This window comes from Misgurnus anguillicaudatus, chromosome 22 (assembly GCF_027580225.2).
Source record: "Misgurnus anguillicaudatus chromosome 22, ASM2758022v2, whole genome shotgun sequence".
Classification (NCBI taxonomy): Eukaryota; Metazoa; Chordata; class Actinopteri; order Cypriniformes; family Cobitidae; genus Misgurnus; species Misgurnus anguillicaudatus.
In genome coordinates, this window is record NC_073358.2 from 7,434,404 (window position 1) to 7,461,413 (window position 27,010).

Below are 27,010 nucleotides of genomic sequence, written 5' to 3' on the forward strand. Positions count from 1 at the left end.
AACCGTTTGACTTTAGCAGATCGACGGTCTTGAGTCCCATCTGGAAATGCATGAATCCTTAAAAGCCTGTAGCCATTAAGGACACGCTTGCATTTCTTATTGGCCGTGATTGTTTCAGGCCACAGCGAGGAAGACGATGAGAACAGAGGTTACGGTAAAGCGCAGATACGAGGCTGATGTCATATGTGACCTGCGTGGCATTCTCAGGCGCTCTTATGCTTGTGTTTTGTGTGGAGAGCTCTCCAGTGGCCATGTTTTTCCACTTGCCGAGGCCTCTTTACACACAACGGCACAATTAGGAGAGGGGCAGGGGGTCACGGATTGAGTCTTGCATAGAAATATGTCATTGGCGTATATTCGCACGGTTAGATAAACAATTGCACAAACGATGGCGAGCATAAGTAAATCCTTAATATCTCAGGCAGATAACAAACAGAGTATTTATTTACTGCATGAGATTTAACACAATATCACGAGAATTCATAACTATTGTAATTCGTACATCTCATCTACGTTTCAGTACGATCTTCGCTCCATTAATCTTGGGTATAGGCTTTAATAATCGTACATTTCTGTTAAGTCATGTAAAATTGCAGCGCTTGTAAAACAGTTACATTTTACCTTGAGAAAAACCTAAAAACAATGTTGATAATAATAATAATGATGTCATTGTAATAATGACTTTTATCCTCTATTTACATATTTTGAAATGAAGCTGCATTATTTGAATAATGCATTGTTTTTTGTACTTAGTAACAAACAAACAAAACCTACACTGTAAAAAGTGAAATATTGGATCAATTAAAAAAATTGGTAACATAAATGGGACATATCATGAAAATATGACTTTTTCTATGTTTTAGTGCTATAATTGGGTGCCCAGTGCTTGTATCAACCTAGAAAATGTGAAAAAGATCAACCCAGTAACTTAGTTTTGGTAAACCATTCTCTGCAAGCATGTGCAAAAAAATAGGTCATTGAAATTTGGCTCCCCTTGTGATGTCAGAAGGGGATCTTATTATAATAATGCCATACCTTAATCTGTACTATCCAACTATGGCACTGCCATTTAGTACAGAGATCAGCTCATTTGCATCTTAAAGGACACACCCAAAAACGGCACATTTTTGCTGACACCTACACTCTTAAAACAAATGTGTTAAAATAACACATCTTGTGTCTAGTTAAGGAAAACACATCTAATGCGTTGTCCTTAACTTAACCCATCTCTGACTGTGTTACACATTTTGTGTTGTTTTAACACATCTTGTGTTGTTCCTTTTATTTATTTGAACTTAAAATCAACATGAAATGTGTTAAAATGAACACATCCTTTTTAGAGTGTACAAATTATGTTATAATAAATTATCTATACCCTATGGTATTTTGAGCTAAAACTTCATATACATACTCTGGGGACATCAAAGATTTATTTTATATCTTTAAAAAGTCTTTTCAAATGTCCCCTTTAAATGAAAAACACAAGTAAAAAAATTAAGTTGAAAAACAAATGCTTTTTTAGGTGTTACCAACTGAAATAATTGTAAAAAGTTGGTCCAACTTTTCAATTTTTACAGTGTAAATCTATCTATTTATTTACTTGATCTAATAATCATTTTCAAGTACTGTACACAAGTAGGGATATAAACATATTCATATATGATCACACAAGTGCACATAAGTACTGTTTTGCAAACGTTTTACCCTCAGCGGGACAAACAACATCAAAAACAGATCAAACATCTTCACAATTGTGCTTGCAAACATACGAGTGCACTCTGGGGAATCTGCAGTAAAGCCCCCAAAAGTCAGATGAATGTATTGATCGGGATAAGCTGCTGTTGCATTATTGCTACCCCGCGGTGTTACCGAGACCAAAGCGATTGAACAGGCAAGCAGCTGGTGAAAGGTTAGCCACCCTTCACGCACTCATCTCTATTCACCATCTAGTCAATACTTGACACTGGACTTACACTCCGGTGTTTATAAGGGGTCTCTGCGACCGTGTCGATGCTGAGATTAAGTCCCGGCAGGGGGGAAAGTGTGGACTAAAGCTTTAACGTCTCCTATAAGATTGATAAGTAGATCATTACTCTGGAATCAGAGAGATTTAGGTCGCCGGTGCAGTTTTGAATGTAAAGAGTGAGATGAATCCAAATTTGGGTGACAATGACAACAGAATTGCAGTTTGTACCCTTGGCACTTCTAGGGTTTTACGACACAATCATTTGAAACAAGGAGTTAAAAGCAAAACTATCGAAACGCTGTAAAAACTTCTTTGAGGTCTTAAAGTTTATCTGACTCAGATTTACAAGTCATTTAAACTTACTATTATTTATCTTGATTAGAGATAAATGAACTTATAAAATGAAGTTTCAACTATATTTAATAAGTTATAACAAATAATCTCTAGTCAAGATAAATAAAATGACTTCTAAAATTAAGTTAAAATGACTTGTAAATCTGAGTTAAATAAAAAACATTTAAGGCATCAAAGAAGTTTTTACAGTGTATCTATCGGTATCGGTAGAAGTCATTCTAAGTAATCGAATATCGGTATTGGCACAAACATTTTGTATTGCTGCATCCCTGTACATATGAATAGTTTTGTTCCAAAATGCGATAAATGCCATTTTTTAAAAATTAGTTACCACCAAAATCAGTATTGTATCAGGTCAGTTTTAAAAAGTAGGGATCCATCGATATGGAAATTTTGTCCGATACCGATAACCGATAACTCTTTAAATTTGGGGGCCGATAACCGATATCTATAGGCCGATAAATATTCATATTTTTTCACAATGAAAAACTCGCAGACCGCGGACATCTTGTCTTTGCGCTAGACTAGCATACTCTTCTTAAGCCCGCACAGAAAGCACCAATCAAAACTCCACATGGCCAGCAATGAGCAAGTGAAGTGGTTCAACAAACCAAAATAATCCATCATTTATCGGCTTTCATTTATCGGCCTAATTTTGCTATCAGACCGATAACCGATAATATTAAAAATAAACAGTTATCGATAACAATATGTCGGCCGATATATGGTGCATCCCTATTAAAAAGTAAATTCTTAATTTTACGCAAAATCCAAATCCCTGTGTTATTCGGACATCTTTTCTCCGTTTTTCCAAAAACGCGATAAACGCCACTCCTTCTCTGCAGAACACAATAAATCCGCTCAACAAATCACAGCGCACCATTCCACGCATTGTAAACAACAATGGCGACGCTTTGAATACACACGGAATCTGAGTTTTTTTCATCTACTTTGTACTTCATGATCAACAAACAAACAAAAACAAAATTATACTTTTGATGGCATTGATAAACCTGTGGTGGTTTTCTGTGGCTGGGAAGAAACATAAGGAAAAATGTCGTCTGTTGCTTGTTCTCATAGGACAGCATCAAGCTTCTATCATGTTAACACACTGACCCCAGGGGATCTTATGAAAAACTTTCCATTATTTTACTCGAAGTCAATGAAAATCGAGCAGGGCCAAAATATTTTACAGCTGATCGCTGTCAAAAAAGTTCAGCGACGACGTTCTAAGGATGACAGCAACAATGACAGTGTTCTTAATATGACAAAGCAAGTGTTTTGATTAATGCCATTAATGTTTATTTTTTTTATCAGTATAACCACTAGTCAACTAAATGAATATAACATGGCAAAGATGAATGCACATTTTTATATTGATTCAATAGATTTATAGCATTTTGCGGAAAAAATAATCAGTTTTTATAAGAAATCTTTAAAAATCAAATTATGGATTTGAATTTTTTATGTTATTTTAACCTAAAGATGCTATGTGAAAGTTTGTAACAGAAAATAGTGTTTTTTTTACCCAAATAAGTCAAAATGGATTTATTGCATTTTGGAACCAAACTCTTCATATATACATACACATTGAATATACACATTATACACACATTTTAAGTATTTTAATGTGTTTTTATGGTTGTGTTGTGTATGCAACCTTTAAAGAACTAAGCACACAGTTGACAGTACCTATTGACTCCCATAGTATTTGTTTTTTCTACTATGGGAGTCAATTGGTACCATCAACTTTGTGAATATTTTCCCTTTAAAATGGCTTGAGAATTTTTTTTATAAAGTTTATAAAGACATGTCTCAGGACAATGACTACAAATATTACCACAAAAGAGTATCTACAAATATTAATAACAAATAAAAGTTTAGTTAAGGTATGCTTAACTTGTGAGCATTTTGTTTTATCTGTGCATTTTTTTGTATGTAAGAATAAACCCAGATTCTTTTTTCCAAATTATTTTGTCCAATAAATACCTTAAAGGTTTAGTGTTTTGTCCATTTGGTACCCTTCACTTCATATTTTGATGGTTTAATCTAACCTGAGAGGGCATTAAAGGCAAATATTGTACAAATCCCCCCACCACAGTAAATCAGTTATGGCCACACTGTAAAAAAACGTAAAAATCTAAGTGCAACAAGGACTTTGCACTACTATAAATTATATAACAAATATAATTTACACAGGATGAAGCACTTTATACATTTCTCTCCTTTCTGGTAATTTGGTAGTTATGAATATTTCAGGAACTCTTGGAGCGCCATTAAACAGACAGTGTTTGTATTCATCATATCATATCTGATAATGCACAGTAATGCACTTCCTTTCGTAAAAATGCAAAGCTAAACATGGCCTGTAACAATAACCCCCAGTTAATCCATTTTAACCATTCTGCATGCTTTTATTGCTAAAGTTTCCTGGCGAGGTGGAAATTGATTGTTTTTCTTTGTTGAGCCAAAATGTGATTACTGTACATGTAGAAAATAAATAATTGAAGTGTTTAATTACTGCATCCCTAAACAAAACAAAGAGACAAACAAAAAAGAAAAAAGTTTTTAAAGAAGCTGTCTAAACACTTATCTTTCAGAAAACAAAGATAAAACTTTACAATAAGGTATTTGTTAACATTAATAAATGCATTAGCTAAAATGTTAGTTAATGCCAATACATTTGTTCATGTTCAGTGTGCATTAACTATAATGTTAACTTTTTATAATGGTACAAATAAATGCTAAAATTAACAAATGTTGTTCAAGTATTGTTCACTGTTAGTTCATATAGTGAATGCATTAAATAATGTTAACAAATACAACCTTATTGTAAAGTGTTACTAAGAAAGTGACTTAAAGGGATAGTTCACCCAAAAATGAAAATTCTGTCATTATTTATTAACTCTCACGTTGTTACAAACCCACATACATTTCTTTGTTTTGTAAACACGAAGATATTTTGAGAAATGTTTGTAATCAAACTGTTCGTGGACCCCATTCACTTCCATGGTAAAAAATACTATGGAGGTAAATGTGGTCCACGAATGGTTTGGTTGCCATACCTTCCTTCGTGTTCATCAAAACAACAAAATTTATACAGGTTTGTAACAAAAAAAAAAATCTCTGAATGGAAAAACACAGACGCCCTGTTTTTAAACACTCTCCGTGTGTCTCATTAGTTAACTAGCTCATAAATCAGTCTGTTAATCCCCAATCGGAAGTTATTATTCCGTCAAAGATCAGCGCTCTTGGATGTTACGTTAAAGTTAATGGGAGTAATGTCTTGTCACATCGTGTGGACGATTAACACTTGGAAAGAGGAATATAAACACTCGTTTTTTTCTGGAGCTATATCTCTTATCAGAACGGGAAAACACCGTGGAACTGCAGGTAAGCACCGCAGCTTTTAAATGTGGACATTGATCATTTACTTTATCGTGACGTGACTATTAAAGCATGTTACGAGATATCGCCACTGATATATTTATAAGCAGCATGCAAAAACATCTCTCTGGCACTTATAAAAAACCGTTTTATATAGTACTGACAAGAACAAAGTTTAATAATAATAATCGAGTGCTCGTATCGCGTTAAGAATAAATGAGAAAGCAATAGTAACGTTATACAAGTATAGTTTTATTAACTTTTACCTCGCGCCAAAACAATAACAACACAAAAGACACTAAATATGAATAAAAAAACAAGTAGTTTGATCATGACACCAAATACTGCTGATTTGATCTCATTTTGACGATCATAAACAAACAAGGCCAACATGAGAGTCAGGGAATCCCTGTCAGAGATGTAGCCCAGAGAGGGCGGTGGTCAGCGGGGCGAGTGAACACTGACGTCCGCTCATGCTTTGGTTCTCATTTGTACCGAATCTCACTAAGCAAACGTTCAAACAGGCGCTATCTTTACTAATCGACCAACCCAGTATCACGAAATTGCGTGACTATTTCACGCATGGACCAGCGTGACAATGTCACGCTTTGCCGCGTTTGAGCGCGAGCATGTCACGCTTTCTGTTTGTGTCGCTGTCACGTATTGGTTACTCAACTTTTTTGTCCTAATTTCTTACCATTGTCGCTTCGGTTTCGGGTTAGATTTACATAAAATGACACCCTTACCTAAACAAACTCTAACCCCAACGTCAGGTGACAATTGGTTAAAGTTTAGAAAATATAAAAGAATAATTATTGTATCTTTTTTTTATAAACCAATACTTAAAGTGACAAATACTTAAGGTGACATATAACACAAGCACAAAATCTAACCCTAAACCGAAGCGACAATGGTTTGAAAATAGGACAAAAAAGTTAAGTAACCAATACGTGACAGCGACACAAACAGAAAAGCGTGACATGCTCACGCTCAAACGCGGCAAAGCGTGACATTGTCACGCTGGTGCATGCGTGAAATAGTCAAGCAATTTCGTGATATAGGGTTCAATCGACTGCAGATTTAAATATAATACATATACATTCTCGACTGAATTAATCTTAAAACTACACTTTGTGACCAAGAAACGGTAATATAAAGTAACGGCTTTTCCGTCCATTGAGTTGTTATGAGATTCAAAGCAGCCGAAAGTGTTACATGTCATTCTGGCCGCCCTCAAATCCGTGGCGGAAGAAGTAGTTCTCAAACAAAGAGGCTTTTAAAATAACTCCGTTGTTGTTTTCTAGTTTTCGCTTTTCAAACGTGTGCCGTCGAACTGTTGTTCGTGCCTCTGGCCTAATCACAGCCGTGATGATATTGAGCTATATCACACTCCTACTCGAGCGATATTGCTTAAATATATATATATATATATATATATATATATATAATAAGAGTTATTTGAGCTACATGAGGACAGGTGAGTCTTAATTTGGTGACCGTATCATTAAATACATCATTAGTGCAGTTGTAGCATTTCACTGTTTTGTGATTTGTGAAACCCAGGTTTGGTTCCACAAGAGCAGAGAGTGTGACTAATGTCTAACTCGAAATCACAATCCTCCCGTGCTTTTACCAGGAAGACCGACACAGGTCCAGGTCTTAAGTTACACTAGACAAACACTTTACTGCCCTCATTTAGTAATTGAGCGCCTGCGTGTATTGTTCTGCAGGCATGCTGGAATCTAACGGGCAGTGGGCAGACCATCGGACCAGAACCTGGATACCCGAGTGTCGGAGATTGAATGACAGAAGATGGAGGCAAACGGGAAGCGCGAGAGAATGGTGATGTAGAAAATGATATAAATAAGAATGAATTCTATTTGCAATTAATTGTTATATAACGCAAATCCTTTCCAGATGATGACATTTTTTTTTAATAAATTATAAATATGTGCAACCCTTTCTCATAATCTAATGATGAGATTTCGGAGCATCAAAGTTTGATTTCAATCATTGATTTCAATGAGTCAATATTAAAGATATAAAGTTTATATTTTCACAGTTCTTTACATTAAAGCATATTGTGGCTTGTGAGTAGGCACAATTAGATATTCTTTACATTTGAGATGATGTATCACCTTAAATGTACTTCCCTCTGAAACAATAGCTAATATCTTAATGAGTGTCTAAGGGCTCCCACAGGAGGCTGAGAGGGCCGTGTACTGTTATTAATGGGATATAATGGACGCAAGTCAAGCATCATTAATTTGACCTCCCACCATTGACAGGTAGCTCTTACGGCCTCTGGCGTTTCACGAACATGAAACCGGAGAGTGAAATTGAACTGAAGCGCTTGAGCTCAGCTTCATAGACTCCATCGTTTTACTAAAAGTGACGTTCAGCTTTAAACTCTATATTAGATGTTTAATAGGCGTCTTTATTGTTTTAATTCAGCCTATAGTCGCTGCGTGTGACGATTAATGAATTGGGTTCACGATAAGATCATTTCAATAAATTAGCACAGTAATTTAGAGGGTTGTGGCTTAACTGATTTTCATAACAACATAGTACTGATGTAAGTGAGAGAGATTGGTTAAATGGAGGGATACGTTTTAAAAGTGATTGAAGAAGACAGCTAATTATAGCTTCATTAGCCAGATGGGAGACCTCAGGGGATGAAAGGTTTGACTCTACGTTCGACTTTATACTGAGCTGTCTTCAGTAAATATCTGCCAGGTTTAGGACAAACCTGCAATCCTTCTGCAGTTAAGTGGTAAAAATAACAAACATGGATTTAACAATAGTTGATCTTTCATCAGTTTGGTTTGTTTTTCAGCCTAACAATGAAATATTATTTTCAAGCAGTCATTTTTTAAACCTATACAGTGTAAAAAACGCAGCAGGAAGTTAAAACAACTTAATTATGCAAATCAATTTAACCTATTTTAATAATTCTGCAACATTTATAAGTTCATGTTAATTTTAGGATTTACATATATTTTTAAAATCAAAATTGTAACATTAGTTAATGCACAAGGAACTAACAATCGTATTGGTATTAACTAACATTATTTTATTTAAGATTTTTAAGAGTGTAATGTTAACAAATACAAACTTGTAAATAGTTACCTTATAATGCAATCAAAATAAAACTTGTTTTGCATTTCATTACTTTTGAAAGTATTATGTTATTTAACACTCAGACATTCTTGGTTGTTTTTATGGTTGGGTAATATGGACAAATCCAATGGTTGTAATTTAAAGGGACACTACATGTTTTTTTTAAATATACCAATTTTTCAGCTCCCCTAGAGTTAAACATTTGATTTTTACCGTTTTGAAATCCATTCAGCTGATCTCCAGGTCTTGCGCTACCACTTTTAGCATAGCTTAGCATAATCCATTGAATCTGATTAGACCATTAGCATCGCACTAAAAAGTAACCAAAGAGTTTCGATATCAGTTATCCTATTTAAAACTTGACTCTTCTGTAGTTACATTGTGTACTAAGACCAACGGAAAAAATAAAGTTGTGATTTTTTTTAGGTTGATATGGCTAGGAACTATTTTGTTATTCTGGCGTAATAATCAAGGACTATTTTTTGTTATTTTTGAGAGTGATGCTAATGGTCTAATCAGATTCAATGGATTGTGCTAAGCTATGCTAAAAGTGTTACCGCCAGAACCGGAGATCGGCTGAATGGATTCCAAAGAGTGTCCCTTCAAACATAAAACAATTCTGGGTAAATTTAACCCAACAGCTGACTCAATGATGGGTGTAATTTTGCACTACAATGCAAACAGTTTTGGGTTAGTTTTAACCCATCTGGGTTACATTTGGGTTGAAACACTAAAAAAATGATTAATTCAATTTACAATTTTTTTTAAGGTAAGTGGTCGCAATCAATTTTTTTAAGCTACATTTAAACAAAAAAGCTAAAAACTTTTTGTTTGAATGTTGATGTTAATTGAGTAAATTAAATAAATCATTTTTTTCAGTGAAGGAACCCTAAAAATTGCCCATATGTCACCTAACTATCGGTTAAAATTTTACAGTGTATGCTGGGTTGTTTCAACACAAAATGCTGTGCTGTTTTTACCAATTGTTTGGTCAAAACATTGTCTGGGTTAATTTAACCCAACAGCTGGGTTTGTCCCATTTTAACCCAATAACCCAGTATGTTTTAGAGTGTAAGATATTGTTATGTTGTATATATATGCATCACTCACTTGTATACTCTCAAAACAATGCTGGGTTATTTTCAACCCAGCATTGGGTCAAAAAGGGGCTAAACCAACCTGTTGGATTAAATTAACCCAGAAAATGCTATATTTAGCAATATAATATTATATATATTTAGTACAAAACTTTAAAATATCTGAAAACCAAGCGCAATAAAAAAACACATCAACCTTATTGATTGCCAAAATATAAAATAAATAGGCATTTACTGTAAAGCTTACACTAATTGATGATATTAGAAGAATAAATAGCAGGTAAACCAAACGTACGTAAGGTGTTTGAAATGCCAGAACATATATTATAAGCAAAACACTGGATATAAATGTAAGCATGTGAACAAGAGAAAACCATCCATCTGAGCAGAAGAAAATATCAGTCATGCTACAATACAATTCAACAATAGCGCGTGTCACGTGTGAGACCCCATCCTTAAACACTGTGAGAGTGTGTCAAAATCTAGACCTCTTCCTGCCCCCTCTCTCTGTGTCCTCATGTCCACACAGGTCTCACGACCAGCTGACCAGCACACCTGCTGGCTCCAAACCCATCTGCAACACATTAGCCTTTCCTTCCACTACAACAGAGCCATTGCAGCTTCAAATAGTCCCATCTCTTCCGCTAGAACTGAGAGATTGCCTATCGACCAGACTTGACCCCACATCTTTATACATAAAGATATATGCAACACGATGCTTTCTCCTGCCCACTGTCGCACCTGCTTGTATGCCCTCGATCGAGAGAGAGAGAGAGATAGGGTCTCTCCGGAGTGAATTACTAAAGTGAGATGGTTATTATTTACGGCTGAGAGCAAGATTTCAATAATTGTGCGAGGAAAAAGTAGCAGGTTTCAAAGCACTTAATTTTTATGTGAGGTGGACCTTCAGTCTCAGCTGAAGTGGTAATTGATGATATTTTAAACGTGACCCGGACCCGTGCGAGATGGAAAGATAAAATAACACCCACAATATAGCACAAAAAAGCGCAGCCTCAATCAAATTTCTGCTTTTTATATTTTTGACCCAACAATTGCACTACATTCACAGTCTTTAACAAAACACAACTGTAACAAAAGGGTGTAAATCAAACTTAGACATATACATAAATATAACATAGGTTGAGAAAAATGTTAGAAAAATTGTCAAAATATGTACCCTAGCTTTAAAAGTAGGTTAAGTACATTAGGTAAATATATATGTATATACTTATATGAACTATAAATATGGATTTTAGATGCAAAGCTGTACTTTATAAAAATGTGCGACCCCAGTGACAGCTTGGGTACATATATTTTGACCTTTTTTTGGACAGTGTACCTATGAAATGTTTGTAGCCTGAACTTTCTGTTACGCTTTTTAAAATCACTTGGGCACCAGTGTTGGGGAAAGTTACTTTTAAAAGTAACGCATTACAATATTAAGTTACTCCCCAAAAAAGTAACTAATTGCATTACTTTTCATGGAAAGTAATGCTTATGTAACTTTGAAGTTACTTTTGCGATACTTTTTCTTACTTGGCTAAGGCTTGATCTCTTTCAGGCCTTGCAGGTGTTTTTATGATCGCAAAAATGTTAAGCTCTGGCCTGCCATCTCCGTTTCTGACTCAAACTGTTCAGGCGCACAGATTGCGTAATTTTACGTTAATATGTTTGTTTAGTTAAATTCAGCACATTATTTTATTTTTAAATTGAATTAATTAAATTGAAAAGTAACTTGCATTACTTTTTTTAAAAAGTAACTTAAATATTATTGTGTACATTTATAAAGTAATGCGTTACTTTACTCGTTACTTCAGAAAAGTAATATTATTGCGTAATGCGCGTTACTTGTAATGTGTTACCCCAGCACTGTTGGGCACTATGTTCAAACTCCTATCTCTAGATTTTAAAATCGTTATTTAATAAGACTTCCATTTGAACATTAAATGACAATAACAATTATTAAAATGAATCAACACTTGTTTTATTTAATGTTTGAGCATCTAAATTACAGGTGACAAATGACACATAACCAAACATATACAGTATGCGATCCTGGCTGAAAGTAATTTTGCTGTTTTTTTACATAAAATCATCCTACATAATGTCCTAAAGTCATAATAAGTGAAAATATAACTTTGATATCTTTAATATTGACTGAGTAAGGTCATGCAAACTTTGATGCTCCTAATCTCATCAATAGATTATGAGACTTTAGCATGGATTTCACAGACAGGGTCACAAATGTACAAAATTTCTGTGTGAGAATTTGCAGTTTGTCTCGATTGGGATAGACAGATGGATGAAGCACTCAATGTGGACAAAAGACTCATGTGAGAGGTCATGGGCAGAGGCTCTGAAAGAGGTGGACAAACTGTTGTGTCAAATGAAGTCCTTGTCCATCATGTGACAAACAGAGGCTTCGGCATGACAGAAGCTGCTACACTCACTCAATCCAATCTGAAAAGGTCAATTGCCTCTTCGAGCGTGAAAACAATAAAAAACGGTAACTGCAAGATGTGCGGTACAGTAAAATACAGTATTAATGCTAATGTTTGTTACACAATTTTTATAGTATTACCATATTTATATTCAAAACCCACTCTGACTAAATCAAAACTGCACCACATGACTTAATCCAACCTGGTCTCACAAATTACGTGAAATAGTCACAAATTATTTAGCAAATTTTTCTGTGTCATTGTCAAGCATTTCACGACTTTATTTTTGGTGTCAGTTTCACTTATTGGTACTCAACTGTTTTTCCTATTTTCTTACCAATGTCGCTTCGGTTTGGGATTAGAACGACTTTCTGTTACATAAAATGACATCCTTACCCAAACCCAACTCTAACACTAACATCAGGCGACAATGATTTAAACAGCATACGAAGTAGTATAGTATAATGCTGCATTCAGACCAGCTGAGGTAGAGGCGTCAAGTGCGAGTGATTACAATGTTAAGTCAATGTAAAGACGCGTTGACACGTTGGCACGAATGAGGCGTGTAGCACGGCGCGGTAGGGGCAATTCCACCACATTTGCACGTCTATTTCACGCGAATGGCGCAAATTAAGTGTTGCCGCGGGGATTGCGCAAGTTGAAAAATTTGGTGGAAAAACGAGTAGAAGCCCCTCCCATGACGCGAATTTCCGCGTGAATGTTTCTATAACTAGAATTTCACACGTGAATGAAGCGAGTAAACTCCAAATGTTCAAACGTCAAACTAGACGCGGTAGACGCGAATTTGACGCCTCAAACGCTGCTGGTGTGAACCCACGGTAAAGCAATACTTAAAGTGACATCCTAGCGAAAACAGCAAATCTAACCCCAAACCGAAGCGAAAATGGTTTAGAAAGAGGAAAAACAGTTCAGTAACCAATATGTGAAACTGACACGAAAAAGAAGTTGTGGCACGGACACGTAAAATGGCGGAAATATGTAAAAAATGACACGGAAAAATTTACAAAATATTTTGTGACTATTTCACGTAATTTGTGAGATCATGTTGCCTTAATCATTCCAGTGTGACAGAAACATGTACTGTTTCTGCTGAATGTAATGATGAACCCTCAAGACTCTAGAACATTTGTGACCCTGGACCACTAAATTGAAATGTATACATCATCTGAAAGCTAAATAAACAACCAATACGCTTTTGATTGATGTATGGTTTATACGTAAAGGGCAATATTTGGCTGATCTGGCTGGAATCTTAGGATGCAAAAAAACAACAACAACTAAATATTGAGAAATCGCCTTTAAAGTTGTCCAGCTGATGTCCTTAACAACACTTATTGTATGATAAATCAAGTTTTGATATATTTATGGTAGATACATAACAAAGTACAAAATATCTTCAAGGCATTCTTGGCATAAAACATCTATCATTTTGACCCATACAATGTATTGTTGGCTATTGCTACAAATATACACGTGCGAATTGTAACTGGGTTTGTGGTCCAGGGTCACATTTCATTGCTTTTGGGATTCCTCAATGCTTTGTTTAACCATATATTCCCATCTCTAAAGAAACAATTGGTTGTCACGTAGAAGAAATTTTAAAGTCACATCCAGGCAGATAATACCTGTTCTTCTATTGCGTACACCTGACCAGGCCCCACTTGATAATAACAAGGCTTTTCTAATAGTTTCTGTCTGTGAATACATACACGTATATAGAAAGGCCTGTAGGCAAATCCCGAAGTGAGTTGTAGCAGTTTAGCACTTCCAGTGCTAAAATGTCCCAACTCAATGCATTTTTCGGTAACACTTTACTTGAAGGGGTGTTTATAAGACTGACATGACACCTTCATAATCATGACATGACACGTGAGATTTTATGCACATTTATGACAGCTGTCATTAAGTGTCATTTGTTCAATTATGTCATTTTTAATGCAAAGATGACTTTGTTTGAATTGTCTTTGTTATGACAACTTGACATAAACCAATACATCATAACTTGTCATAAATCTGATATAATAATTATCAAACCTAAGAAACTTCTTAACTTTATGGCTTAACATTACATTAAACTGTCATTTAAATTTCATTAAGCATTAATTCTGTCAAATTTAAATTTTAAATACCTTAACAAAATGCAACAGACTATATAAGATTATACTTTACGTATGTGCACAATAAACTGACAATAACAGAACTTGTTCTTCCTCACACAGAGGGATCTGAAATTTTCTGACATAGAAAAAAAAACCAACAAAACATTAAATTAAATTAATAATTTAATGTAAATAACATTTATTTTTCCAGTGATATGGACCCAACGCTGCATGGATTAACCCATTATTGTACTGTTTTATTTAATTTTAGGAGAATCAGTCTCCAAATACAATAAAATATTATTTTATCAATTTTAATTGTTATTATTATTATTATTGGATAATTGATTTTATTTCCTAAACGTTTTTAATGACAAATTCAATTTGTGTCACTGTAGTTGAGGTCAAGAAAAATATTCACGATGCTGTTATAAAACTATATGACAGTGTATTTACACTTAATGACATTTTAATGACAAATTCAATTTGTATCACTGGTAAAAAGTGGTCAATTATGTTGTCTTGGTAATATCAATTTGTCATGACAAGTTATGATGTATTTGTTAATGTCAAATTGTCATAACAAAGACATCTCAAACAATGTCATCTTTGCATTAAAAATGACATAATTGAACAAATGACAATTAATGACAGTTGTCATAAATGTGCATAAAAGCTCCTCCATGTTCACGACACGTGTCATGTCATGATTATGAAGGTGTCATGTCAGTCTTATGAACACAAGCCCGAGATATTTTATGTTTTATTTTGTGATATAAACACACCAGTAATTCCACACTCATGACTTTTTATAGTGTTAATGTTTCTTTTCAAGGGTGGTTGCTAACAAGTTGCTATGCGTGGGACTACAGACTTGTTCTGGGACTTTAAACGCCAACAAAATTCATAAAAGTTGTGTTCATCTGTGAAGATGATCTTGTCGGAAAAATTGTGTACGTTTCATAAACTTTTGTTAAACAAAGAGCTTATTTTTTCTTTTGATAATCGAAAAGTATTGGACAAAACCATTCGTTGGATTATAAATAAACCCAACAATTGTTTTTGTCCGATAATAACCCAACTATGTGCATAATACCGTAGCAATGCCTTTGCAACCACCCAAAATCAATGCTACAAAAAGCAGCAGAAGTAAATGTACGCAGAATGTCCTTCACATTAACTTCTTGAGCATCGAGTGGAAAGAGTGGCTTTTAAAGCCAATAATAATACCAATAACCATCACGATTGGAGTGTTTTCATTCCCATTTAAAGAAAATCTTTCTTTTGTAGCGGCAATCCACTCAATTTTCTAAATCAATACTGTAAAGATGTTTTGTGGACATTTATGCGTCCTTGAGTTTTGCGTGACCTGGTGTTGATGCGTACTAAGACAGTTGATATATAATAGACAGCGACTTTGTGACTGCTCATTTAATTATGTAGTGTACATCACATCCCATTAAACTACTGCTCATGCACTTTATAAGACAGAAATGATAGCAAAGGTTATACGGTTTAAAATTACGGTTTTTATTGCATAGGAAAGTAAAGACATGATTCAGACCAGATTCGAACTTGTGTATGGTGTCTCTCTCGGGTCCTGTAGCTCAGTTGATAGAGCATTGTGTTAGCAGCACAGCGGTTGAGGGTTCAACCGTCATCATTTACTTACTCTCAAGTTGTTCCAAACCTGTAAAAATTGCTTTGTTTTGCTGAACACAAATTGTGAAATTTTGAAAAATGTAACAACCAAACAGATCTGGGGCACCATTCAGTTCCATAGTATTATTTTCTCTACTCGTGACTTGATGATAAAAAAGTGATGACAGATTTTTAATTTTACTTTCTCTAAAATAAATATATTGGATAATCAAACGTGTATCCCTTGTGTGTACCTCATTACAACCCAAATGTGGCAGCCACATGGATCACAGCGCCCCCTAATGTGTGGTTCAGATTAATAATTTGCAATGTTTCTAGTGCATCTTTAGTGATTTTGCAACTGTTTACAATTTCTTGTCCAAACAGGTGGAGGTTTTTGCTAAAAACATTGCATGCACTTAGAGGGTTTTGCAGTGAAAGACAATCAAATTTGTTAAATAGGCTACCAATGAAATTACAAAACCTAAACAAAAAGCCTGCTCACTTGCAAGAAAACATGTCAGACGCAGTTAAAGGGTTTGCATCTGAACTCCTCAAATGCTGTAGAAATACATTGCTAGTTCAAGTTAGCAAGTGCATTAAGTAACCTTTTTTGAGAAATACAACAAGCAAAACAAATGAAAGGACCGGAAACATCAGTAAAACATTCACTCTTACAAAACGAAAGCATTCACTCCTAGAGAAGTAAATCATTGACCGAAGCGCATCACCACAAACACACGCATCCAGACAACAAAGTCCCTACAAAGAGTTGCATGCATCCACCAAAAACAGGCAATTCTCCTTTGGTTTAAGCTCTTTCCCCCATTACAAACCCCTACTTTCCTCGCTCTCCACTTATTTCCCTTTTTCTTCTCTTTCAGCATGAAAACACACTTGCTTTTATTTTTGCGCTTTTCTTTTTTAATGCGAGCTGCGTGTTCGGCTCTTTCTCTCCTCCTCACTGTGTCTGTGCTCTATAATTACGGTAGTTTCTACCTACTGCGCCAAAGAGCGCCCACCCCTCCGCCCCCCCTCCCGAGCGCCCGTGTCTCCCCATGCCTAATGTGACACCGTCAGTCAAAGCCTTTGGAGAGCAGCCGAGCAGAAATCAAAAGACAGAGATGAAGTGTGAGGGACAAAGAAGAGAGTAGATGTGATAAACACAGAGGGAACCTGAACGCTACCTGACAACGGCCTTCCGCGCCCCGCAAACTCGGTCCCTGCTGCTTTTCAAGGTGCGGGGAGTGTTCGCCACTCCGTGTTCATCCGAGAGCGATTTCTCGAAATGAACGGGAAGGAACGCAATCCGCGTGATCCCTGCTAAAGTCCAACCTGTTATTTTGTGTCACAACAAGTAAAAGATAGATAGGAAGTTAGCTTGAGTAAGGTAAAAACACACTTTGGAGCCGTTTGTAATGTCTGTTTATTCGTGCATGATAAATCAGGATGCCATTCGGAAGTGTTTGCCAAACTTTGTAGCTTTAAGTGAGGCCCAAGTACATCAACATCAACACCAAATCAATAATGAGTCAAATTACATTTACGCATTTGGCAGACGCTTGTATCCAAAGCAACATGATCTCATGGAACAACCCAGTATCACGAAATTGCGTCTTTTCCGTGACACTGACACGTTTTTAAGGCTTTTTGCGTGAACATGCACGTATTTCTATGTTCTATTTTCACTATTTTGTCCTATTTTCTTACCATTATCGCTTCGGTTTAGGTTAAGATTTACATAAAATGACATCCTTACCCAAACCCAACTCTAACCCTAATGCCAGGCGACAATAGTTTAAAAATCATAAAATATAAAAAAATAAATCATGAAAAAGGTTAAAAAACAATACTTAGTGACATCATAACGCAAACACCAAATCTAACCTTAAACCGAAGCATCAATGGTTTGAAAATATGACAAAACAGTTGAGTAACAAATACGTGACAGTGACACATAAACAGAAATACGTGAGATGTTCACGCAAAAAAGGCGGAAAAACGTGTCAGTGTCACGTAAAAGACTCACAAAATTACGTGACTATAGGTACATAATTTCGTGATACAGGGTTGCATGGAAAGTCGTGTTATATTCACGCAAAATATGATTAATTTATTCATGTCCATGGCATGAAATTCAGCTTTTTTCGTGTCACCTGCACAAATTTCTATAAAAAGTTTTTCATGTCTGTGGCACCGCTTTCTTTTCCGTGTCATTTTATGAATTGTTGTAGATTTGGGGTTTTGGTTAGGATGTACTTTTATGTATTGGTTTCTACATGTTTTTTTCCGCTTTTAAACTAGTCTCGCATGGGGTTAGTGTTGGGGTTTGGGTTAGGATGTCTAAAAATGTAACAGAAGTGATTCTAACCCCAACCCCAAGCGACAATGGTAAGAAAATTGGAAAAAACTATGAGAAAACAATACATAAAATGAAACGAAAAATAAAGTCGTGCAACTGACATGAAAAACTATTCGAAATGTGTGCGAGTGACACGAAAAAAACACATTGACAAAAAAGCTACATTTCGTGTCAAGGACACAAATAAATTAATCAAATTTTGTGTGACTATAACACGACTTTCCGTGAGATCAGTCTGATCCAAAGTGACTTACAGTTAATTCAATCTATGCATTTTTTATCAGTACATATGGATGTTCTTTGGGTTCAAACCCATGACCTTTGTGTTGGTAGCACCATGCTCTGCCAACTGAGCTACATGAACACGGTATAGATCTTTTGCGAGTCGACGTCACAGTTACGTCACGCACGCATGTGGTGGCAGAAAAACAGTGGAAATGAATGAGACACGAGTGAAACGAACAATATAACTCACTAGAAAATGTTTTGTTGTGCTGTTGAGTGTCAGAATAGGAATGACAAAATAGATGACCTTCATTTTTATAGTATACCCTCGTCGAAGACACCATTTGAAGATAAACGTAGGTGTTTATGGTTGCAATAAGCCCTCAACCGGACAGACTGGAGTGATGAAATCATCTGAAAACCTTTTAATAATTTGTATAATTTATTTAGAAAGATTAAAGATTTGAATGAGTTCATAATATCAATAATATTACCATTTATTAAAGTTTTCGTATTTTTTTACTTCTTTTTACCTTCTATCTTAGCCTATGTCTTCTTCCTGTTTGTTCTAAATTATGATGTTTACTAATAAATATATAAACATAGCACACACACACACACAATGTAAAGTGTTAATAATATATAAACAGGCCTACAAATTAATTTTTACGTAAACATAATAGTTTTAGAACAAACACGTAGGCTAAAAATATAAGGAAGAAATTGAAAACAGGAAATGATGAAATATTTAATAAATGATACAGAATACATGATAGTATTGCTCTTATAAGTACTTCAGCGATTCATACTGTAAAAATAATTGATTTACCAATAAATAACAATACATATACATTACATACATGCACACAATTAGTAGCCAAGCCATTTAAACTTTTAATTTATTTAAAAAATAAACGTAACTTGAAAATGTTATAAGAAACATTACACTTAAGAGAAATATAGGGGAAAAAGATTTCTACAGAACACCGGGTCCATAAAAAATCACAGTTTAACGCTAAAACACTTCACACAGCTATTGAGAAGCATTCACTTTCTGCCACCAGTTGGGCTCCGCCCACAAAAAAGGTCTATATACCTTATAAGAAAAACTTACATTAATCACAAACATGTATTATTCAACTTTATCTATTGACAGACAATCAAAAATCTTTTGAAATACCCCTGGTTGGGAATCACTATGCTGGTGACCCTTTCAGGATAATCCCCTGCCCATCAGATGGTCATTAAGTTCTTTAATCTGCCTATCATTTACACAGGGGCAGGTCTGCCAGCTATCAAACACTGACTCACCTCTGTGTAAGCTTAGTAATTCTGACACATATGTTGCTTGTCTGCCTTTCAAATAGGTGAATCTCACCTTTCCCTCCCTCTCGGTGCTCTCGGACAGCTGGGCTGGAGCCTGAGGACAGGACTTATCAATGGAGACTTTCACTGAGTCCATCTGTCCCCTTCTGTTCTGTAAGTCTTACCCACAAACACTGCCTGAGGAGAACCGAGCACCTAAAGCACACGCTTATACTGAAGAACAACTTTAAGCAAACAACGACTGCTCTTTTTACTCATAATTATGTTAATAAAAACAAATATAACACCTTGAAACCTTTAATTTATCGCAAGTATATTAATAATTATTATACAGCGATATAATATTTGCGTTAGCAGCGCAAAGGTCCCAGACTCCAAGAGAGCCCACATACTGTGTTGAAATAAACTTATTGTTATTATTTTAAATAGTGTAATATTTTTATTAAAGTAATAATATATATTTTTTAATTATTAAAAGTTTTTATTTAACACGCTAATGTAATTGTCATTTTAATAATGTGACATTTTTAAAAATGCAATAATTTACATTTAAAGATCACCACTGCAGATTCAAGGCTTCAAACACGGACTTGTGACAGTGATAAGTTAATCATGATCTGTTATTAGCGAACGAAAATAAACCGACTTCATCCCTGTCCACTGCGTTGACAAATCGCTTGAAATGAGACACAAATGAACTCTCATGTTGCAAACGAACTCATAAAAGAGAGAGCAGATCAGGAAAAAGATTAAAAACGTCACACGACAAAAATGATCCCCCTTCACATTGACAGGCGCCCCCGCAGCCCCCTCCTCTTCTCCCCGTGCAGCCGTTAAAAGGCATCTGTCATTATGGCCCCGCTGAGGGGCAGACAAGTCCACTCTACTCTCGGGACCCGCCGTGAAAATCTCCAGCTTCCCCGTGGCTGAGCCGAGCTTGACGCGAGTAAAGGACAGGGTCGGGCCCCGTCCGGCCGCGCGGCATCCCGGGGCATCGCGCTGCCGTAACCCTGCAATTAAACCTCTCCTGCTGGAAGGGGAGGGGTAGTGTTAAAGGAGGGGAACGATACAAAGAGAAAGTAAATCAAATGAAATTTTAACTGCGCCAAAGAGTCCAAAAACAGGACACGAAAAAAACACTTCCATGATTCCCTTTACCAACAACGCTTACACCCAGCCTGAATAGTGTCGACAGTTGGCGTCTCAGACGGGGTCAACGTGTGTGTGGTTGTACGTTTGGAGCTAAAATACTGCTAAGTGCTGTGTTGGGTTTAAAAGAGGTGGGGTTGTGATGTAAGTGCTGTGTATTCGGTGCATTGTGTTGAGTGTAAAGGGTTTGTGTAAGATGGTGGAGTGGGGAGCAATTCGCTGCACCACACCTCCAAAAATGATATCCTCTGTTGTGGCACACAAGTAACTGATTCACTTGAAACCAAGCAGAAAACAAACAATTTCTGCACTAGTTGGTTCCACATGGAGGGTCTTCAAACAATCCATCCGTTTTGCTCTCAGGGGCCCAGGGTCTATGAAGGAGAACAGAGACCCTCATTAGATCCCAGAGATAAGAAACAGGCATGGACAGTGACGCCTGGAGGTCCACCTGGAGGTGTGTGTTTAAAAACCCAAGACAACATTGTGCCACCAGAGTAATAAACCAATAAATCAAGGGCTGGACTGTGAATCAGTCAATCAATTAGCCAGTCTTAATGGCCATTAGGTAAATCAATTACACCCTTGTCAACAATTTAAACTTTTGCAATATGTACCATGTGTTTTCACCAAGCCCATACTGGCTCTGTTCCATATAGAATCTGTGCCCGAAAAAGCCTGTGGGAAACTCAAACACAATTGAAATGTCTGTCATTGATGATGCTTTCAGTATCATTTTGTCCTTGTTTAGCTAACTTGTTCAATTTAGCAGATTGTACTATGTCTGAATCGATTCTGCAGGATTATTAGAGAAAAAAAGATGAGACCTCTTTAATATCTCAATTATTTGTCCTAGACATTGATGAGATTAAATGTAGAGCAAATGGAATTTAGTCTCTTTGACTCAAATATTTCTACTGAGAAAAACATTCACATACCTCACAAATGTCTCCATTAGAGTTTCAGAAGAGATCTTAACAATGTCACAAACTGAGCTCAGATTTGCCAAATGATCAGCAATCAAAAGTCAATCAATCAAAATTTCAACATGAACTCATACATTTTTCATCTAATTCACACAAATCCAGAATATTTTACCTATACAATCTAGAAATCCAGATTATTTGATCTATGCAATCTTCAGATCCAGATTATTTGACCTAATCTACATATCTTGCTTTACATAATATAATCTACAAATTCAGAATATTTTTACTCATATAATCTACAAATCCAGAATATTTTACCCATATAATCTACAAATCCAGAATATTTTACTGATATAATCTACAAATTCAGAATATTTTTACTCATATAATCTACAAATCCAGAATATTTTACCCGTATAATCTACAAAACCATAATATTTGATTAATTTAATCTACAACTTCAGAATATTTTACCCATAAAATCTACAGATCCAGAATATTTTTACTCATATATTCCAGAAATACAGAATATTTTACCCTTATAATCTACAAATCCAGATTTTTACACATATAATCTACAAATCCAGAATATTTTACTCATATAATCTACAAATCCAGAATATTTTACCCATATAATCTACAAAACCATAATATTTGATTAATTTAATCTACAACTTCAGAATATTTTACCCATAAAATCTACAGATCCAGAATATTTTTACTCATATATTCCAGAAATACAGAATATTTTACCCTTATAATCTACAAATCCAGATTTTTACACATATAATCTACAAATCCAGAATATTTTACTCATATAATCTACAAATCCAGAATAATTTACCCATATTATCTACAAATTCAGAATATTTTACCCATAAAATCTACAGATTCACAATATTTTTACTCATATATTCCTCAAATCCAGAATATTTTACCTATACAAATGTACAAATACAGCATATTTCAAATTCAAAATTGTATACTCATATAATCTAGAAATCCAGAATATTTTTACCCATATTATCTACAAATCCAGAATAATTTTCTCATATAATCTACAAATCCAGATTATTTTCACTGATATAATCTACAAATCCAGAATTTTATACTCATATAATCTACAAATCCAGAACATATATTCCTCAAATCCAGAATATTTTACCTATACAAATGTACAAATACAGCATATTTTCTCCTTATAATCTACAAATCCAGATTTTTTTACACATATAATCTACAAATTCAGAATATTTTTCTTATACAAATGTACAAATACAGCATATTTTCTCCTTATAATCTACAAATCCAGAATATTTCTACTCATATAATCCACAAATCCAGAATATTTTTCCTATACAAATGTACAAATACAGCATATTTTACCCATATAATCTACAAATCCAGAATATTTTACTCATGTAATCTACAAATCCAGAATATTTTACTCATATAATCTACAAATCCAGAATATTTTTCTTATACAAATGTACAAATACAGCATATTTCTCCTTATAATCTACAAATCCAGATTTTTTACACATATAATCTACAAATTCAGAATATTTTTCCTATATAATCTACAAATCCAGAATATTTGACCCATATAATCCACAAATCCAGAATATTTTACTCATAAAATCTACAAATCCAGAGTATTTTACCCATATAATCTACAAATCCAGAATATTTTACCCATATAATCCACAAATCCAGAATATTTTACCTATACAAATGTACAAATACAGCATATTTTCTGTTTATAATCTACAAATGCAGATTTTTTTACACATATAATCTACAAATCCAGAATATTTTTCTTATACAAATGTACAAATACAGCATATTTCTCCTTATAATCTACAAATTCAGATTTTTTACACATATAATCTACAAATTCAGAATATTTTTCCTATATAATCTACAAATCCAGAATATTTTACCTATATAATCTACAAATCCAGAATATTTTACCCATATAATCCACAAATCCAGAATATTTTACTTATAAAATCTACAAATCCAGAATATTTTCCCATATAATCTACAAATCCAGAATATTTTACCCATATAATCCACAAATCCAGAATATTTTACCTATACAAATGTACAAATACAGCATATTTTCTGTTTATAATCTACAAATGCAGATTTTTTACACATATAATCTACAAATTTAGAATATTTTTCCTATATTATCTACAAATCAAGAATATTTTACCTATACAATTTACAAATACATCATATTTTCTCTTTATAATCTACAAATTCAGATTATTTTACTTAGAATCGTGAACCACAACCGAGAACTTCATCAAATCTCCAGAGCTAAGAGCAACCACTGAGCAATAACATTTTCACCCGGTTCTGGTTATAAAGCCCCCCTTTAAGAAAAGTTGCACACGGGGGCAGACATTTTCTCTCCATTCCTGTAACTAAGAAATAGCAGCATGTGCTTTTGAAATGAGCGTTTAAGGGCGCTAGTAAGGTAAGTGTACCTCATTTAATTGCTCTCTTGGTGGTTTGACTCACTGGGAGACGGCTCTTTTCAGCCTCTTGTGTGACTGCACAGCGGGGACTCCGTAATGGAACAGGTAGAAAAGGCGTTTATCAAATTTGCTTTTATTAGGGGGAGAATTTTAATAGAGTGAGAAAAGGTAGACCCGCTGCGGAGAAAGCCGGCACTCTCGCAGGCCCATCTCGGTAAATTAGGGGCTGCCAATGTCCACAGAGGCCTCTGTGGGCTTAGCGGCTGACAGCCGTCCGCACAATAGTGAAGATCTGGAGTCTGATGAAGACCCGGGTGATTTTCAATCCGTTAGGTGCTTGAACGTCACACCGAGACAAATAAACCAACACTTGAGTGACAAGATCAATGGAGGGACGGATCGTCTGTCGGATAGACGTGGATGGCTAGATTTAGAGACTGACACGGCGGATGACAACAGCTGCATTCTGTATTCTCTCCACCCATCATACACGTGAAAACACGGTGACAAATATGACACGCTCTCCACCGAGCATCTCTGCTCTGCCTTCAAGTTCAATAGAGCGCCTGTCACCTCGCACTACTTACAGCTAGTTATGTATTTACTGCGTTTATATAGAAAGGAAGGAGTGGAAAATAACCTGATGTGGAACAAGACAAGGAGCCACAGAGAGAGAGAGACGGCAATCTTTCGAGCAATCAGCGGAAAAGTACGCTTCACATTTTTCAATTTCTACCTGCCACTCGCAGCTCAGGTTGCAGCGGATATGCTTGGCAATTTGCCAATCAGTGTGTTGTGTTGCGCAGGGGGAGTCTGTCATGCTTCTCTGATTCTCTCTCTCACACACACACACAAAGACACACACTATACAAAACAACTAAACACACACATGCACTGATTCACTGCGCTATAATGTCCTCATTAGGAGTTGTTATATGGAACCAGCAAATAGACAGATTAAAAAGAAGACACGTCTGGTAAATACAAATGATGCGTCTTTATTTAAGTTTACATGACGAATTTACAGAATGCCAGAATTGTGCTTTTGACAAATGAACTCCAAACGTTCTTAAAAGAACAGTTTTTCTTACATTTTACAGTTTTTACAGCCAAAAATGATTCTTCAGCAGTGGTTCCCAATTCCAGTCCTCAAGCCCCCCCTCCCAGAATGTTCTAGATGTCTCCTTATATGAAACACCTGATTTCACTCATCAGGCTCCTTAATTAACACACTAACAAGCTGATGAACTGAATCAGGTGTTTTTATATATGGAGACATCAAAAATGTTCTGCGAGGGGGGGCTGAGGACTGGAATTGAGAACCACTGTTCTATGGTATCTTGTAGCACCTTTATTTTTCAGTGTAGGAGAACCTATAAAGTCAAAGGTTCTTAGTAGAATCATTTCTTACAGTTTTGTACTTTAAAGAACTTTTTTCCACCATAAAATAACCTTTTGTAAAACCGAAAGGTTATTCAGATGTATAAAAAAAACTCACAGCCAATATGGTTCTTCTGTGGCATAGTGTAGCACAGTGTTTCTCAAACTTTTTCAGCACAAGGACCACTTTATCTTCCAATTATTTTCTGAGGACCACCTAACAGAATCCCACTCTAACACCCCCCCAAAAAAAAACAAAATAGGAAGGATAAGCTAAATTTAAGTTTAATATGCAACTGTTACAAGTCAAAAACTAATGCAATGCTATGTTCAGAAATTATTATATGAATTTTATTTCATTGAAAAAGTTAATGTAAAATGAGTTGCAGCTTAATATGAACAAAAACTGCACATGTGGAAAAAAACTGCAATTAAACATACTATAACAGCCTAGGTCCCACTTAATGTCATTCCAAAGAGCCATTAGTTTAAAACTGAGGTGGTGGGTATATGAAGTGTATGGTTGTAACTATAACTATAACTATTCCCCTTAAATGTCCAAAATCACTGAAATTACAGGGATTTTACACATGAAACAAAAACAAGTACATTACAAAACTAATAGATCTGTGGATTTTAGATGCTTTCAGCTTGATCTTTTCTTTTGACTCCTCTTTGGTTTAGCCACCGATCCATTTTTACGTTATTAAAACAGAATGGCAAGAACTGATATCAAGTGACGATTGTATAAACACTTGCCTAGTTTAGGTCATCTTTTGGCGGACCACTGGGGGGTCCACACTTTAAGAATTACTGGTAGCACATTTATTTTGTGTACAAGTGTAGGAGAACCATTTTGGGTATTCCAAAGAACCTTTTAAGTCAAAGACTTTTAAAAAATCAGTTTCTTTCTTATTTTTGTACAACCTAATACAATACTAATATTTTTCTTCACTAAAAATACCATTTTGTGAAACGTATGGGTTCTTCAGATGTTAAAAGTTTTTTATGAAGCCGTACAACT

At 35.2% G+C, this 27,010-nt stretch overlaps 1 long non-coding RNA gene across 2 annotated transcripts in view; it reads left to right on the top strand.

Annotated features, from left to right (window-relative positions):
* Positions 1-27,010, top strand: part of LOC141358927 (uncharacterized) — a 55,598-nt gene that overhangs the window by 22,854 nt on the left and 5,734 nt on the right. For both annotated transcript variants that reach the window (XR_012365464.1, XR_012365465.1), the window contains 2 exons: positions 7,438-7,549; positions 20,081-20,192. This is a non-coding gene — a long non-coding RNA (uncharacterized lncRNA). The remainder of the gene's footprint in view (positions 1-7,437; positions 7,550-20,080; positions 20,193-27,010) is intronic.